Here is a 14,786-nt window from a genome sequence, read left to right as displayed (position 1 = left end):
AAAAATATGATGGACGCATCCCAGAGTCAGATAAAACCCTCTACTTACAGCAAAGTCTTACTACAAAGCTCCCGTATCAATATAGTTTACTTGCAAGTATCAAACTGAGTTTGCCCGTTCTTCTTAAAGTGGTAGCTTAAGATAAGGGTCCCAACAGATGAACAGCTGTTACTGCAGCTAACTGTCCACATCAGGCACTGGGTTTTTAATTCAGAATGAAGTGAAGCTGAGCAACAAAGAATTTCACAAGAATTTCTCTTTAGAGACTATTAATGAGTTGTAACTTGTCGCTTGTGAATGTCTATATTTTACCACTAGGGGTCACTGGGAATTAAACAGTTACTGAACAGACTGGCATATCGAAGTTTTCCTATGAAAAAAGTAATTGGTTGATTTTGCGTATATATTACATATTTTATTTGCTTGCTCATAAAAACATGCTAGCATCAGTCGCCTCTTGTGTCCTGCCTCACATCTTCTCAGCCCACATTTCCCCCAGCCATTGCAAGGCAACTGTTTACAGACCCTAACTTCAGCTGCACTGCACATGTTTTTTCATTTTTGTATTAAGGTTTTTCTCATGATGTGGTTCTCTCAGGGACACTTGATCAACTACAAGTGTGGAGAATTAACACCCCATGGGACAGTCCTTGACTTTAGGGGGTGTGTGTCATTGATATGGGTTTCCCTTGTATTTCTCAGGTGGCACAATTTGCATGATGCAACAGAAGGTTCTAATGGGATCAGAATCTGGGTTTCCATAGTGATTATCATACTTATAACACACCATTGTATTGGCTTTCTCTCCCTTTTCTGTTTTATTCTTCCCAATGTCCCAATCCTAATGCCTAGTATCATATCCCAAAATAAAGTCTTACCTATAAAACACTCCATGTCAAGATAGTTTATTCTGACTCTCCTTTTCTGTTTAAGAGTCTTCTTTTTGGAAGGAATCTGAGCATAATCCACTACCCTGATAAAGAATATTTTCAAATTTGAAACAATAAATTACATAGAAGAAAACATAAGTAATAAACTCACAGATCTTGGTTTTATTTCATTTATTTTATTTTATTTTTATTTTTTTCAGTGAAAAAAATTTTTGTATGAAAAATTAACATAATTGGATATACAGAGTTACACAGTGGGGCAATGAATTCCACCACATGACTGCATAAGATGCAGAAACATTTTTGTTTAGCTCTTTCTTATACTCTTGGTACAAAAGCCAATGGCAAAGCACTAACAGGCACCTTTCATTGAACACTTATTGCACATCACTTTTCATATATTATTTGTCATCCTTCTGAGCAGGCAGTATCATCTATTCTGAGGAAATTGTGATTCAGAAAGGATACAGAAGACTTCTACAACATTGCATGTTACATATAATTTTATTTATATTTTAGGTAAGATTTCTCAACCAGGAAACTATTGCCATTTTTTCAAATTTATTTATTTATTTCCATGGTGACATTGGTTAACAAAATCCATAAGTTTCAGCTGTACACTTTAACAGTAAGGAATATATATATTTACACTGTGTATTCAGCTCTCATAGTTAGATTTCTTTCTGTCACCACATATTTACCCCATTTACCACCTTCTCTCCCTTCCCCGCTACCCTCTGGTAACCACTAGTTTATTGTCCATGTCCACGAGTCTCTGTTTGTCCTGTTTATTTGCTGCTTTAGGTTTATATCTCGCATATAAGTGATATCATGTGATTTTCAACTTTTTCTGTCTGATTTATTTCACTTAGCATGATTGGACTTTGGTTTTAGAGAGGAGTTTATAATTTTGACCTCAAAGGCAAGGGAAGTAAAAGCAAAAATAAATGAATGGCACTATATCAAACTAAAAAGCTTCTGCACACAAAAGAAACCAACAAAACAAACAGGCAACTAACTAAATGGGAAAAGATATTTGAAAACAATGCTTTCAATAAGGATAGAATCCAAAATATATAAAGAATTCGTATAACTCAACAACAATAGCAAAGAAATAATCCAACTAAAAAATGAGCAGAGGACCTGAACAGACACTTTTCCCAAGAAGGCATCCAAATGACCAACAGAAATATGAAAAGGTGCTCAACTTCACTAGCTATTTGGGAAACTCAAATTAAAACCACAGTGAGATACCATCTCACACTGGTTAGAAAGGCTAACATTAAAAAGACAAGTAATAAAAAGTGTTGGAGTGGTTGTGGAGAAAAAGAAACCCTCATATACCGCTGATGGGAATGTAAATTGGTTACAGCACTCTGGAAAACAGTATGGTGTTGAATTACCATACAACCAGCAATCCTTCTTCTGGGTATCTACCCTCCTCGATTTGTAAACATTTATCTGTAAAGCTATACACACCTCGATGTTCACTGCAATATTATTCACAGTGGCCAATACATGGCAACAATTGAAATGCCCCTTCAATAGATGATTGGACAAAGAAGTGGTGGTACATATTCCTCAGCCATAATATGAGATGAAATACTGTCATTTGTGACAACATGAATGAATCTTGACATTGTCATGCTAAGTGAAATAAGTCAGACAGAAAAAAGATGAGAATCAAATGATTTCACTCATATGGGGGGATATAAAGCAATAAATGAATGAGATAAAAACTCATAGACTCACACAACAGTTTAATAGTTACTAGAGAGAAAGAGGGGCAGCAAGTAGGTAGATAAGGGTAAAGGGAGTTAAATAATGGTGACAAAAGGAAATTTGACTTTGGGTAGTGAACACACATTGCAATATATATATGATGTATTATAAAATCATATACTTGAAACCTATATAATTTTATTGACCAATGTCACCCCAATAAATTTATTAAAAAAGAATATTTTCAGTATCCAGAAGTTGCTCTCATAGCTCAACTACCTTTTATTATTTATTTATTTTGATTAATTTATTTTTAATTTTCCAATAACAGCACATTCGATATTATTTTGTATTAGTTCTTGCTGTACAGAATAATGGTTCGATATTTATATATTTACAAATTGATCCTTCTGATTAGCCTAGTACCCAAATGGCGCTATGCATAGTTATTACAATATTATAGTCTTTATGCTGTACTTTACATCAACTACCTTTTAAAGTTGACAAATATTCTGATCTCTATCACCATAGATTAGTTCGTTAGTTGGTTTGTTTGTTTGTCTATTTATTTATTTATTTATTTATTTATTTATTTATTTATTTATTTATTTATTTATTTATTTTTCCCCTCTTTAATTTCCCCTACCCCCCACTTCCACCACTGACCTATGGATGTTGCCCTTTCCCCTTAAGAACTAAAGATCGCTGAAGGTGGGCGTCTCCTCCCACACGCTCGCAGCGCGCACCTGGGGCCTGGTGCACCTGAGGCCTGGGACACCCGGGGTATGGTCCGTGGCTCCATCTGGGCCATGAACTCAGGACCTTCTATGTGTAAAGCAGACTTGCTAACCACTACACTATAGAGCCACCCCACCATAGATTAGTTTTGATTCTGTTTTTGAAGTTTATGTCACCAGAATCATGAAGTAAGTTCGATTTTGTGTCTGGCTTTTTCTATTCAACATTATTTCTGTGAGATTTATTCATGCTATGGCATGTAGCAATAATTGATTATTTTTCATTTTTGTGTAGTATTCCATTGTGTGAATATACCACAATTTACCGATATTAGTATGAGTGAATTGTTTTCAGATTTTAGTTATTTCGAATAATGGTGCTTTCAACATTTTTATGTATGTCTTTTGATAACATAAACATTCATTTCTCATAAGAATATGTATAGAAATAGAATTACTGGGTCACGGATTGTACATTTTTTACATTTAATAGATACTGTCAAACGGATTTTCATAGTGTTTATGCCAATTGCCTTCCATCTTCTCCACATCCTCACTCACAGTCGATATTATTAACCCTTTTTATTTTAGCTATGTGGTGTGGGTGTAGTGTATCCAATTGTTGTTGTATTTCCCTGTTGACTAATGGCACCTAGCATATATTCGTATGCCTATTAGCCATTTAGATTCACTCTTTAGTGAAGTATCAGTTTAAGTTTTTAGCTATTTGTGTGTGTGGTGAGGGAAAGATGTCAGTCTTTTTTTTTTTATTGATTTGATTTCTTTATAATTTCTGTATACTAGTCTTTTGTTGAATATATGCATTGTAAATATCTTCTACCAGTCTCTGATTTACTTTTCACTCTTAAATTTGTATTGTGATAAAAAGGATTTTTTAGATTAAATATAATTTATTAATATTTTTCTTTATGACTATTGTTATTTACTCCTGTAAATTCTTTATTCCTCCAAGGTCATAAAATATTCTCTTTAATCTGTGATACTCAAATTTGTGTGAACATCAGGATCATCTGGAACTTTTTTTTTTTTTTGGCGAGGCAACGCTTGGTTGACCTCACAGATTGCAAGGACCTTGTCAGTTTAGAATCTCTTGTTTTTTATTTTTTTATGCCTACAGTACCTGGTTTTCCTAGGTGGTCTCCCATTCAAGTACTAACCAGGCCCAACCCCACTTAGCTTCTGAGATCAGACAGGATCAGGCTGTAGAGGAATGTTTTTAAAAACATGTTATTAGGACATATCTCCAGAGTTTCTAGATCTTTAGGTCAGGAAAGAGGTCCAAGATTTGCATTTCTTACAACTTCCAGATGATGCTGATTCTGGTGGTCTGTGGATCACAGTTTGAAAACTGCTTTGTCTTTGAGAAGCTTAACTATTTTACCTTTTACATTTAGACCTACAATATACCTGGATTTCATTTTTGTATGTGATGTGAAATAGAGGTAAAAATTTATTTTTTTATGTTAATTGACTAATACCACTGATATGCAGTATCAATTGTGTTGTAATTTAAGTGCCTATATGTATATGGCTCTGTTTCTGGACATTTTATTCTTTTCCATTCTTCTGTGTGTCTGTCCTTGTTCCAGTGCAATGTAATAAAGTAACTTAATTACTTTAGATTTATAATAAATCTTGATAACCACTGGAGTAACTCTTTCTACTGTTTTCCTTCTTTAAGTACATCTTGTAAAAGAAGAGAAAAAAATATAATGTTTTTCTTTGGGCTTAATAAAAAAACAGAATTATCTATACATTTTAGAAAACAGAGATATCAATTTAAATGTAAAATTAGGGCAACAATTATTAAGAAAACAATACAGGAGTTCAGATGTTTTGGAAGTTAAAAGTTACTTTCAAAAGCCATAGTAACTGTCTCTGAAGTCTAGATATTTGTAAGGCACCTCTGTTTAAAAACACATTTGAAAGTCAAGAAGATTTTGAAAAGTAAAGAAGTAAAGTGAATAAGATTTTGAAAAGTGGAACTATCCAGTGTATGGGTGGAATTTGGTCTCCCTAAAATTCACATGTTGAAGCCCTAACTTCTTGTATCTCAGAACATGACTATATTTTGAGATGTCTTTTAAAGAGGTAATTAAATTAAAACCAGGCTCTTAGGGTGAGCCCTGATCCAATCTGAAGGTATCCTTATAGGAGGAAATTTGGACAAACAAACACCAGGGATGGGTGTGCATAGAGGAAAGATGACATGAGCGCACAGTGAGAAGATGGCCATCTACAAGCCAAAGAGAGTGGCCTCAGGGGAAACTAGACCTGACGCCTTGGTTTTGACCTCAAAAACTGTGAGAAACAAATTTTTGTTGTTTGAGTCACCCAGTCTGTGGGTAGTTATGGCAACTCTAGCAAACTAACACATGTGGTGTTGGCAAAGTTTTCCCCTAGTCATCGAGCAAAGAAGGAAAGTATAGAAATGTATAACAGTCATTGCAACGTAATAATTAAATATTTAGGCTGCATTTTCTGAACATTAGAGAAAATCAAAATTTCTTAAAATATTTTTTGTAGAGGATGCTCCTAAGGAGAATATTGAGTAAACATAAGAAAGAGTGCCTTTATCTACCTTCTATCTGATAAGAAGAGCCTTGACAAAGTAAATTGGGGAAAAAAGAAAATATTAAATGCAATCAGTACAAAAAGAGGCATTTAACAAGGTGTGTGAATTTTTATCCTTAGTATCTAGTGATTGCTGGAAAAGGTGAGAATTAATAAGTATGGCCAAGAAATATTCTCTGACTGTCCAAGAATTTTTATCAGCTTTTTTTTGAAGATTTAGAAGGTGATATCTTATACACAAGGTGTTATATGTGGTGTTCATTATGTTTCAATCACACTTTTGGTTATCTTTAGAAATTTCTGAATTAAAAACCACTTGAAATATTCTCATGGATGTATAGTCTCATTGCTTAGGTCCTATCTGATTACTGCAGCCAATATTCTGGGGCTGATTGAGCAAGGCCATGTCAGCATTGCAAATACAGTTAAAACATTTAATTGAGACTTACCGGATCCCAGTAGTTTCCTTTATTAAAGAATTATCACACTCAACATCTATGGTTCATTTACATGTTTCTTTCTCTATAATTTTAACTTCTATCTTTTTTACTCAGTCTAATTTCAGTGTTTAGCACCGCCCTTGGTATTTACTATATGTTGATTGAATTATTACTTAAGAAATAACTAAAACATAAGAAAAAGAAAATTTGCTTTAAATTAATTTATATTCTATGTTACCAATATCTTTGAGTTGCTTTCTTTACAAAATATTGTTTTTCAAACTCAATAATTTACTTTGGAATTTTTGTCTTTCCTGAATCTAAAAAATTTATGCCTTTTTTTTTTTAATTCTGGAAAATTCTCAGCCATTATTTCTTCATATATTTCCTCTTTTCATTATGTGTTTTTTCTTCTAACAAAATTATTATTGGGCAGGTATTAGATTTTACTTTCGTTTTTATATCTCTTAATTTCTTTTTCATATTCAGCATCTCCTTAGCTCTGTTATTTCAGGATCACACATGTAGAATATTTTTGAACTCCAATCTCAGATTCGTGATTAGTAATTTTTAGAATGAGAAACAAACAAATAAATCAACATTCAGAGAATATAGAGATAACAAGCTTCTTCCCCTGTACAAATAGGTGGATTTTTTCTAGTTCACCTTGTCACTGAGATGAGGGTGTAGCAGAAGATTCAGTTCCAACTTTCACTTTGTTTGTACTTTTGGTCCCAGGGCCTTATCTTCGGATCCAAGTAACCATGATAACTAAACCCCAGGAACCCACACAATGCCTTGGATACCTAGTGTCAGATCCTGTTTGACTCTAAGTTCCCATTTCTTTTTTGTTGTTCCTTTATTTCATTTTGAATGTAGTTCTGCATTCAAAAATAATTGAAATACATTCTTTTAATCTTGTATTTCTGGGTGTTTGTATTATACATTTTTTCAAGTTATGTAGTATGCCATCTTGCCAGAAATAGTATTCATAACTGTGTTTTATATATTACACACAGGAACTTAAAGGTCATATAATAAAACAATGCTTTAGGTTTGAAAGTGAGTTGAGTGGAAAGGCAGATTAGATTGAATGGAGAGGGAGTATAAAAAAATGGAGAGGAGTCCTGGGAGCTGAAATGGAGGCTAAATGGAGAATGACTGCTAAGACATGGAGGAGTGAGAAAGAAGGAGGGAGAAGCAGAGTGGGGGAAGGAGAAGAACACATGAGTAGGAAGGAATGGGAGTTCAGTAAGATACATAGAATGTTAGAGCAAAAGTAATAGTATTAGAAAACATTTATATTTTTCAACCTAGTTATTTTACAGATAAGGAGACTGAGGCCACATTACTGATATAATTTTCCAATTCACTATATCCAGCTGGTGTCCTATCCAGGAATTCATCTTGACTTTAGTTCTAAGATTCTTTTAGTGCAAGAGATTTGCATAGAAAGGTGAAAAGCACTCATCAGGCGCATGAAGTGATGTTGGAAGCCAGGAAGGTGAGAGAAAAGCTTGAAGCCTAGTGGTAGGGACAATCAAAGCTCAGTAAAAGGCACATAGTTATAGGAGGCAGTGGATCTCTTTAGCAGAGAAGCTGAGGTTTCTGCTGGTGCGAAGCGGGTGTTAGATGAGTGTGTGAGACTGTGCGGGAGGGGAGCTTACATCTGGGTTCTAAGGAGAGCTTTACAGGGGAGAAATTCAAGAGCAATGATAGTGTTTAGGAAGCACCACAAAACAGCAGTTAAAAAGAACGTGAACATGCTCGAGGCCTGAGCATCAATGAATCAAGCGAGGGATTCCCAGAGGATCTGTTGACATAAGAAAGAATGCTGGACTCTCCTGTAGACTAGCTGGGATATCCTGCCTGGTCGAGTTCTAATCAGGATATATCTAACCCATCTCAGTTCTCTTCTCTGGGGTTTCCCGTGGTCAGAAAACACATGATTATCAGTGACCTATATATATTCATCTCATTCTCTCCCAATTCTTTTTTCACATGTCCTGGTTACCTCCTCTGCCCCCATTTTATCTCTTGATTTTTGCCTTCAGATCTGCTCTTTCTCAGCTCTCCCAGTTCTCAAGGTTTCTCATCCAGCTCCTGAGAAGCCACTCCTCTTTCTCCTTCTGCAGATCTTGTCCTTTATCCACCATAGCTGAGTATTTGCTCAGGAGTGGAACTGCCTGGGAAAGCTGAAATCCTCAGTGGGACCATGACTCAAGTACCAGCAGCTTCCTGCATATATTGGGATCAACTCAGCCCAAAGGAGCAGAACTGAAGAAACTTGTGGCTTTGTTCCACTTCTCTTTCCAATCCTCCTTTTTTTTTTCTCCTCCCACTCTTCCTGTTTGATTTCTCCCTCTTTTCTTGAATCTCCTATGCCCCTGGGTGTTTCTGACCAGCTCCCAACCCTTTGGTATCAGAACTCCATTCCTCATGCATTTATTATCTCTCTTTCTTCTCCTTAATACCCAAACCTAAACTGCCTCCTTCTCACTTTCCCCACTCTACACGCAAAGGTATAAGCAATGGTAGCTACATAATTTTTGGAGTCCAATGCAAAATGTGGGGCCTCATATTTCAAAAGCAGGAAAAAATCCTTTTTAGAGGTACTGAAATATTGAAAATTTTCAAAGTGACAATCAGAAGCATGGCAGAGTGAGAGATGTCCCCAGATCTCTCCCCTTGAAATGACAATGAGTTGAACATTTAAAACTCACAAATAATACAACACCTGCACATCAATACATCTGAGAGAGTGATTTGAGAATAAGAGCTACCACAAGGAAAAAAAAAAAGATCAGCAGAATGAGAGTTTTAGCAAAAAAATTAGAACCCTAAAAAAAAAAAAAATAGAACTTCTGGAGATTAAGATCACTCTAAAAGAGATAAAGAATAAAATAGCAAGCTTGGGAAATAGAGTTGACTAAAGGGAAGAAAGGATTAGTGATATCGAAGACAGAAATCTAGAGATAAATCAGAAGGAAAAGGAGAGACTAAAGAATGAAAATTAAAGAAAAAGAAATACAAGAACTAGCTCATACAGTCAGGAAAAGAAAGATAAACATAAAATATATTTTCCCATTTGGATGGTTGTCTCTATACCTTGTTGACGATTTCTTTTACTGAGCAGAAGCTTTTTAGTTTGATGTAGTCCAATTCATGTATTTTAACTTTTACTTCCCTTGCTTTGAGGTCAAATTCATAAAATCCTCTACAAGTCCAAGGTCCTTGAGTTTAGTTCCTCTGTTTTCTTCTATGCGTTTTATTGTTTCAGGTCTTATATTCAGATCCTTAATCCATTTTGAGTTAATTTTGGTGTGTGGTGATAGATAACAGTCTAGTTTCATTCTTTTGCAGGCTGCTTTCCAGTTTTCCCAGCACCATTTATTGAAGACGCTTTTCTTTCTACACTGTATGTTTTTGGCTCTTTTGTCGAAAATTATTTGTCCATATAAATATGGGTTTACTTCGGGACTCTCGATTCTATTCCACTGGTCTACGTGTCTGTTTTTCTGCCAACACCATACTGTTTTGATTACTGTTGCTTTGCACTATAATTAGAAGTCGGGCAGAGTGATACCTCCAGCCTCATTCTTTTTTCTCTGGATGGCTTTGGCAATTAGGGGTCTTTTGTGTTTCCATACAAATCTCATGATATTTTGTTCTATTTCTTTAAAAAAAAAAAGCCAATGGGATTTTGATGGGGGTTGCATTAAATCTGTATAATGCTTTAGGTAAAAAGGTCATTTTAACTATATTGATTCTTCTAATACAAGAATACAGAGTATCTTTCCATTTCTTTGTATTTCCTTCAATTTCTTTTAATACGATCTTGTAGTTTTCATTACATATATCCTTCACATGTTTTGTTAAATTTATTCCTAGGTATTTTATTCCTTTTGTTGCAATTACAAAAGGAATTATTTTTTCTACTTATTTTTCTGACACTTTATTATTAGAGTATAGGAATGCTATGGATTTTTGAACGTCGATTTTATATCCAGAAACTTTACTGTATTTGCTTATTGTTTCTAGTAGTGTTCTTGTGGAGTCTTTAGCATTTTCTATATAGAGAATCATGTCATCCACAAATAGTGACAGTTTGACTTCTTCATTTCCTATTTGGATGCCTTTTATATCTTTCTCTTGCCTGATTGCACTCGCTAAGACCTCCAGTGTTATATTGAATAAGAGTGGTGATAGTGGATAGCCTTGCCTTGTTTCTGATCTTAGAGGGAAGAATTTTAGTTTTTCACCATTGAGTTTATGTTGGCTGAGGGTTTGTCATATATGGCCTTTATTATGTTAAGGTACTTTTTTTTCTATACTGATTTTGTTAGGTGTTTGATCATAAATGGATGCTGTATCTTTTTGAAGGCTTTTTCTGCATTTATTAATATGATCATATGATTCTTATTTTTTAATTTGTTTATGTGATATATCACATTAATCAATTTGCATGTATTGAACCATCCTGGTGCCTCTGGGCTGAAGCCCACTTGATCATGGTGTATAATCCTTTTAATACGTTGCTGTATTCGGTTCGCTAGTATCTCATTTAGGATTTTTGCATCTGTGTTCATGAGAGATACTGGTCTGTAGTTTTCTTTTTTGTGTTATTTTTACCAGATTTTGGTATCAGAGTGATATTGACCTCCTGAAATGAGTTGGGAAGTATTGCTTCTTCACCAATTTTTTGGAGGAGTTTGAGGAGAATAGGTATTAAATCTTCTTTGAATGTTTGGTAGAATTCACTGGTGAAGCCATGTGGTCCTGGACTTTTACTTTTCAGTAAGTTTTTGATGATTGTTTCATTTTCCATACTGTTGATCAGTCTATTTAGATTTTCCATTTCTTCTTGATTCAGTCTAGGAAGGTTACATTTTTCTAAGTACTGGTCCATTTTTTCTAGGTTATTAAATTTGGTGTTATATACTTTTTCATAGTATTCTTGTGTGATCCTTTGTGTTTCTGCGATATCAGTCATTATTTCCCCTCGTTCATCCCTGATTTTGTTTATTTGTGTCATTTCTCTTTTCTCGTTATGTCTATCCAGAGGTTAGTCAATTTTATTAACCTTTTCAAAGAGCCAGCTCTTTGTTGCATTCATTTTTTTCTATTATTTTTCTTTTTGTTTGTTTTCAATTTTATTTATTTCTGCTCTAATTTTGATGATTTTTTCTCTCTGCTGACCTTAGGCTTCATATGTTCTTCCTTTTCTAGTTTTTTAAGATGAAGCGTTATGTTGTTTATTTGGGCTCATTTTTGTTTTTGGAGATAAGACTGTAATGATATGAATTTTCCTTTTATGACGGCTTTTGTCATGTCTCAAAAGTTTTGATATGTTGAACTATCATTATCATTTGTTTCTATGTATCTTTTGATCTCTCTTTTTAATTCTTCTCTGACCCAGTCATTCTTCAGTAGCATGTTTTTTAATCTCCATGTATTTGTGTTTATTTCTGCTTTCTTTTTGCAGTTGATCTTTAATTTCAAGGCATTATGATCAGAGAATATGGTTGATATGATTTCAACCCTCTTATATTTCTTGAGGCTATCTCTGTGTCCCAGTATGTGGCTGATTCTTGAAAATGTTCCATGCGCATTTGAGAAGAATGTATAAGCAGCTGTTTTGAGATGAAAGTCTCTGTCAATGTCAATTATGTCCAGTTGGCCTAATGTGTCATTTAAAGATGTTATTTAGTTATTGATTTTCTGTGTGGACAATCTGTCCATATCTGACAGTGGGGTATTTAGGTCCCCTACTACAATAGTGTTTTGGTCCGTTTCTCTTTTTAGTTCTCTTAGTAATTGCGTTACATATTTTGGGGCTCCCTGACTGGGAACATAGATATTAATAAGTGTTATGTCTTCTTGGTGCATGATTCCCTTTATCATTATGAAGTGTCCCTCAGGATCTTTCTTTATCTTTTTTAAATTTTGAAGTCTATTTTGTTCGATATTAGTACTGCTACTCCCACTTTTCTTTGAATGCCATTTGCTTGAAATATCGTTTTCCACCCTTTCACTTTGAGTCTATATTTGTCTTTGGAACTGGGATGTGTCTCCTGGAGGCAGCATATGGTTGGGTTTTGTTTTTTATCCAATCTGCAACTCCTAATTATGTATTTTTTTCGTCATTTTGTTTTAGGTGAGCTGACCCCTTTCAGTATTTCTTGTAGTGCAGGCTTCATAGTGGAGAATTCCCTCAATTTTTGTATATTTGGAAAGGTCTTAATTTCTCCTTCATATATAAAGGAGAGCTAGCTGAATAGATTATTCTAGGCTGGTAGTTCCTTTCACTTAATAGTTTAAATATTGATTCCATTCCTTTCTGGTTTGTAAGATCTGCACTGAGAAGTCCAATGATAATCTAATGGGTTTTCCTTTATATGTTCCCCTTTTCTTCTCCTCTGAGAATTCTGTCTTTGTCATTGATTTTTGATAACTTTAACAAATATGTCTTGGTGAAGGCTTTTTTTTTGGTTGAGATAATTGGGTGTTCTGCTGACTTCTTGAATTCCAAGTTCCAGCACATTTCTTAGATTTGAGAAATTCTCGTCCACTATTTGTCTGAAAATGCTTTAAGTCCCTGCTCCTTTTCCTCGCCTTTGAGAATGCCCATTATTCTTCCGTTTCACCTCCTGATGGTATCAGCTAGTTCTTGTATTTCTCTTTCATTAGTTTTTATTCTTTGGTTTCTCTCTTCTTCCTTCTGATTTATTTTTATATTTCTATCTTCGATACCATTGATCCTTTCCTCCACTTGATTGACTATTTCCTACTCCTGTTATTTCATTTTTCAACTCTTACAGTCTGTTTTTTATTTCCAGAAGATCAATTCTGTTCTTTTTGAGGGTTTCAGTCTCCTTGCTAAAGAACTCATTCTGCTCATCTAGGTGTTTTTTCGATTCCTGATATTGTCGATATGACTCATTTTGGAACTACTGAGTTTTTTCAGAAGTACCATCTTGAATTCTCTGTCATTTAAGTCACATATATCTATGTCTGTAGGTTTATTTTCTGGAGATTTTTATTTCTGAGATGCCTTGTTCATGGTGTTTATTGGACTATTTATCTGCCTGGACATTAATGGAAGTGTATTTAGCTTTCTTCTAGAAAGATTTATCATAGGAAAGTCTCTCTTTAGCCTGCTGCAAAGATGGCGCTTTTCTTTTGGTTTCCAGTAGATGGCATCTAAACCTCTTGGATCCCAGGTTTATTTAAAGCTTTAATAATTCCTTTTAATTTTCTTGTAGATATTTAATCACACACGCTACCCTCAATTTCAATCCCTGTCAGTGTTAGCAGCAGTTTCAGTAGTGTTTGCTCAGATTCCCCTGGGCATCCCCGGCTTTCCGTCTCGGAGGATATGTGGGGAGGAGCCCTCTGAGTTGGGGCTAGGGGTTATGCCTCAACCTTGGTTTTGCAACCGTGGCTGGTCAAAATCAACTGTATTTCTGTGCTATCCTGCTTCTCTGTTTTCTCCATGATGACTTGGCCCTGCCACTCACCATGTGGAGCTCACAGCACTCCTGGGCAGGGCTGTTCAGGGAAGTTGCTGCACCTTCTCCCCTCCCCCTCCTCCTAAATGGAGGTCTCGTGGCTGTGTGAGGCAGCTTCTTTATTTTCCCCATTCCTCTGCCTGACACCCGGGGTTGTGACCTGTGGTAGCTCTTATGTGCAGATCCCATGCTCAGACATGCTGGTGTGCAGTTTGGGTAATTTTTTTGTTGAGTTTTAGATATTCAGCTTCTGTTGTTTCATGGGGATAGATCTGGGGATGTCTCTCACTTTGCCATGTTTCTCCAAACATCAATAACTTTTTTTTATCATGTCATATTTCTACATCTAAGCTACCTTCTGAACTAAGCACCTCATTTTAAGCTGGTATAAACTTAAGCAAAGAGATTTTGGACAAACGAGCCAAATATAGGGCAAGACATACTGATTGTTAAGATCCTTGTGAGAACTACAAATCTAGAGGAAGAAGAGGAAGAGGACACCTATCTTTTAGTTACAGAGACTTGCTATCTCCCTTAATCTTTACAACTTTGAGATGAACAAATCACTATACCTGTTTTACATAATAGAACATTAAGTCACCACAAAGTAAAGTCCTCATTCAAGGCCACACAATTATACATATAAATAAACTAGATACTCTTTTGACTTAAGCAATTAATGGCACATTTGGCCCAAATGTATGTGTACATGAAAAATGTTCTAATTATAAACTCTTAAGAAACTCATGGATAAGAACACTCGACTAGTGGTTACCAGAGGTGTGGGGAAAGGTGATATAGATGGGGTAAAAGGGGTCCAATATGTGGTGACAGAAAGAAGTCTAACTGTGGGTGGTGAACATACAATGCAAAATACATATGACTTCTATT

At 35.2% G+C, this 14,786-nt stretch overlaps 1 protein-coding gene across 11 annotated transcripts in view; it reads left to right on the top strand.

The window, feature by feature from the left end:
* LOC105306881 (T-cell surface glycoprotein CD1a-like) overlaps positions 1 to 14,786 on the top strand; it is a 134,594-nt gene that overhangs the window by 59,840 nt on the left and 59,968 nt on the right. For 2 of the 11 annotated variants that reach the window (XM_023524434.1, XM_023524432.1), the window contains exon 2: positions 5,525 to 5,673. The exons of the other annotated variants lie outside the window; for them this stretch is intronic. The gene's annotated coding sequence lies outside the window, so the exon portion shown is untranslated. The remainder of the gene's footprint in view (positions 1 to 5,524; positions 5,674 to 14,786) is intronic. 11 annotated transcript variants of the gene reach the window in all.

Source organism: Pteropus vampyrus, unplaced genomic scaffold, assembly GCF_000151845.1.
Source record: "Pteropus vampyrus isolate Shadow unplaced genomic scaffold, Pvam_2.0 Scaffold463, whole genome shotgun sequence".
Taxonomy (NCBI): Eukaryota; Metazoa; Chordata; class Mammalia; order Chiroptera; family Pteropodidae; genus Pteropus; species Pteropus vampyrus.
This window is presented reverse-complemented; position numbering and strand designations above follow the sequence as displayed.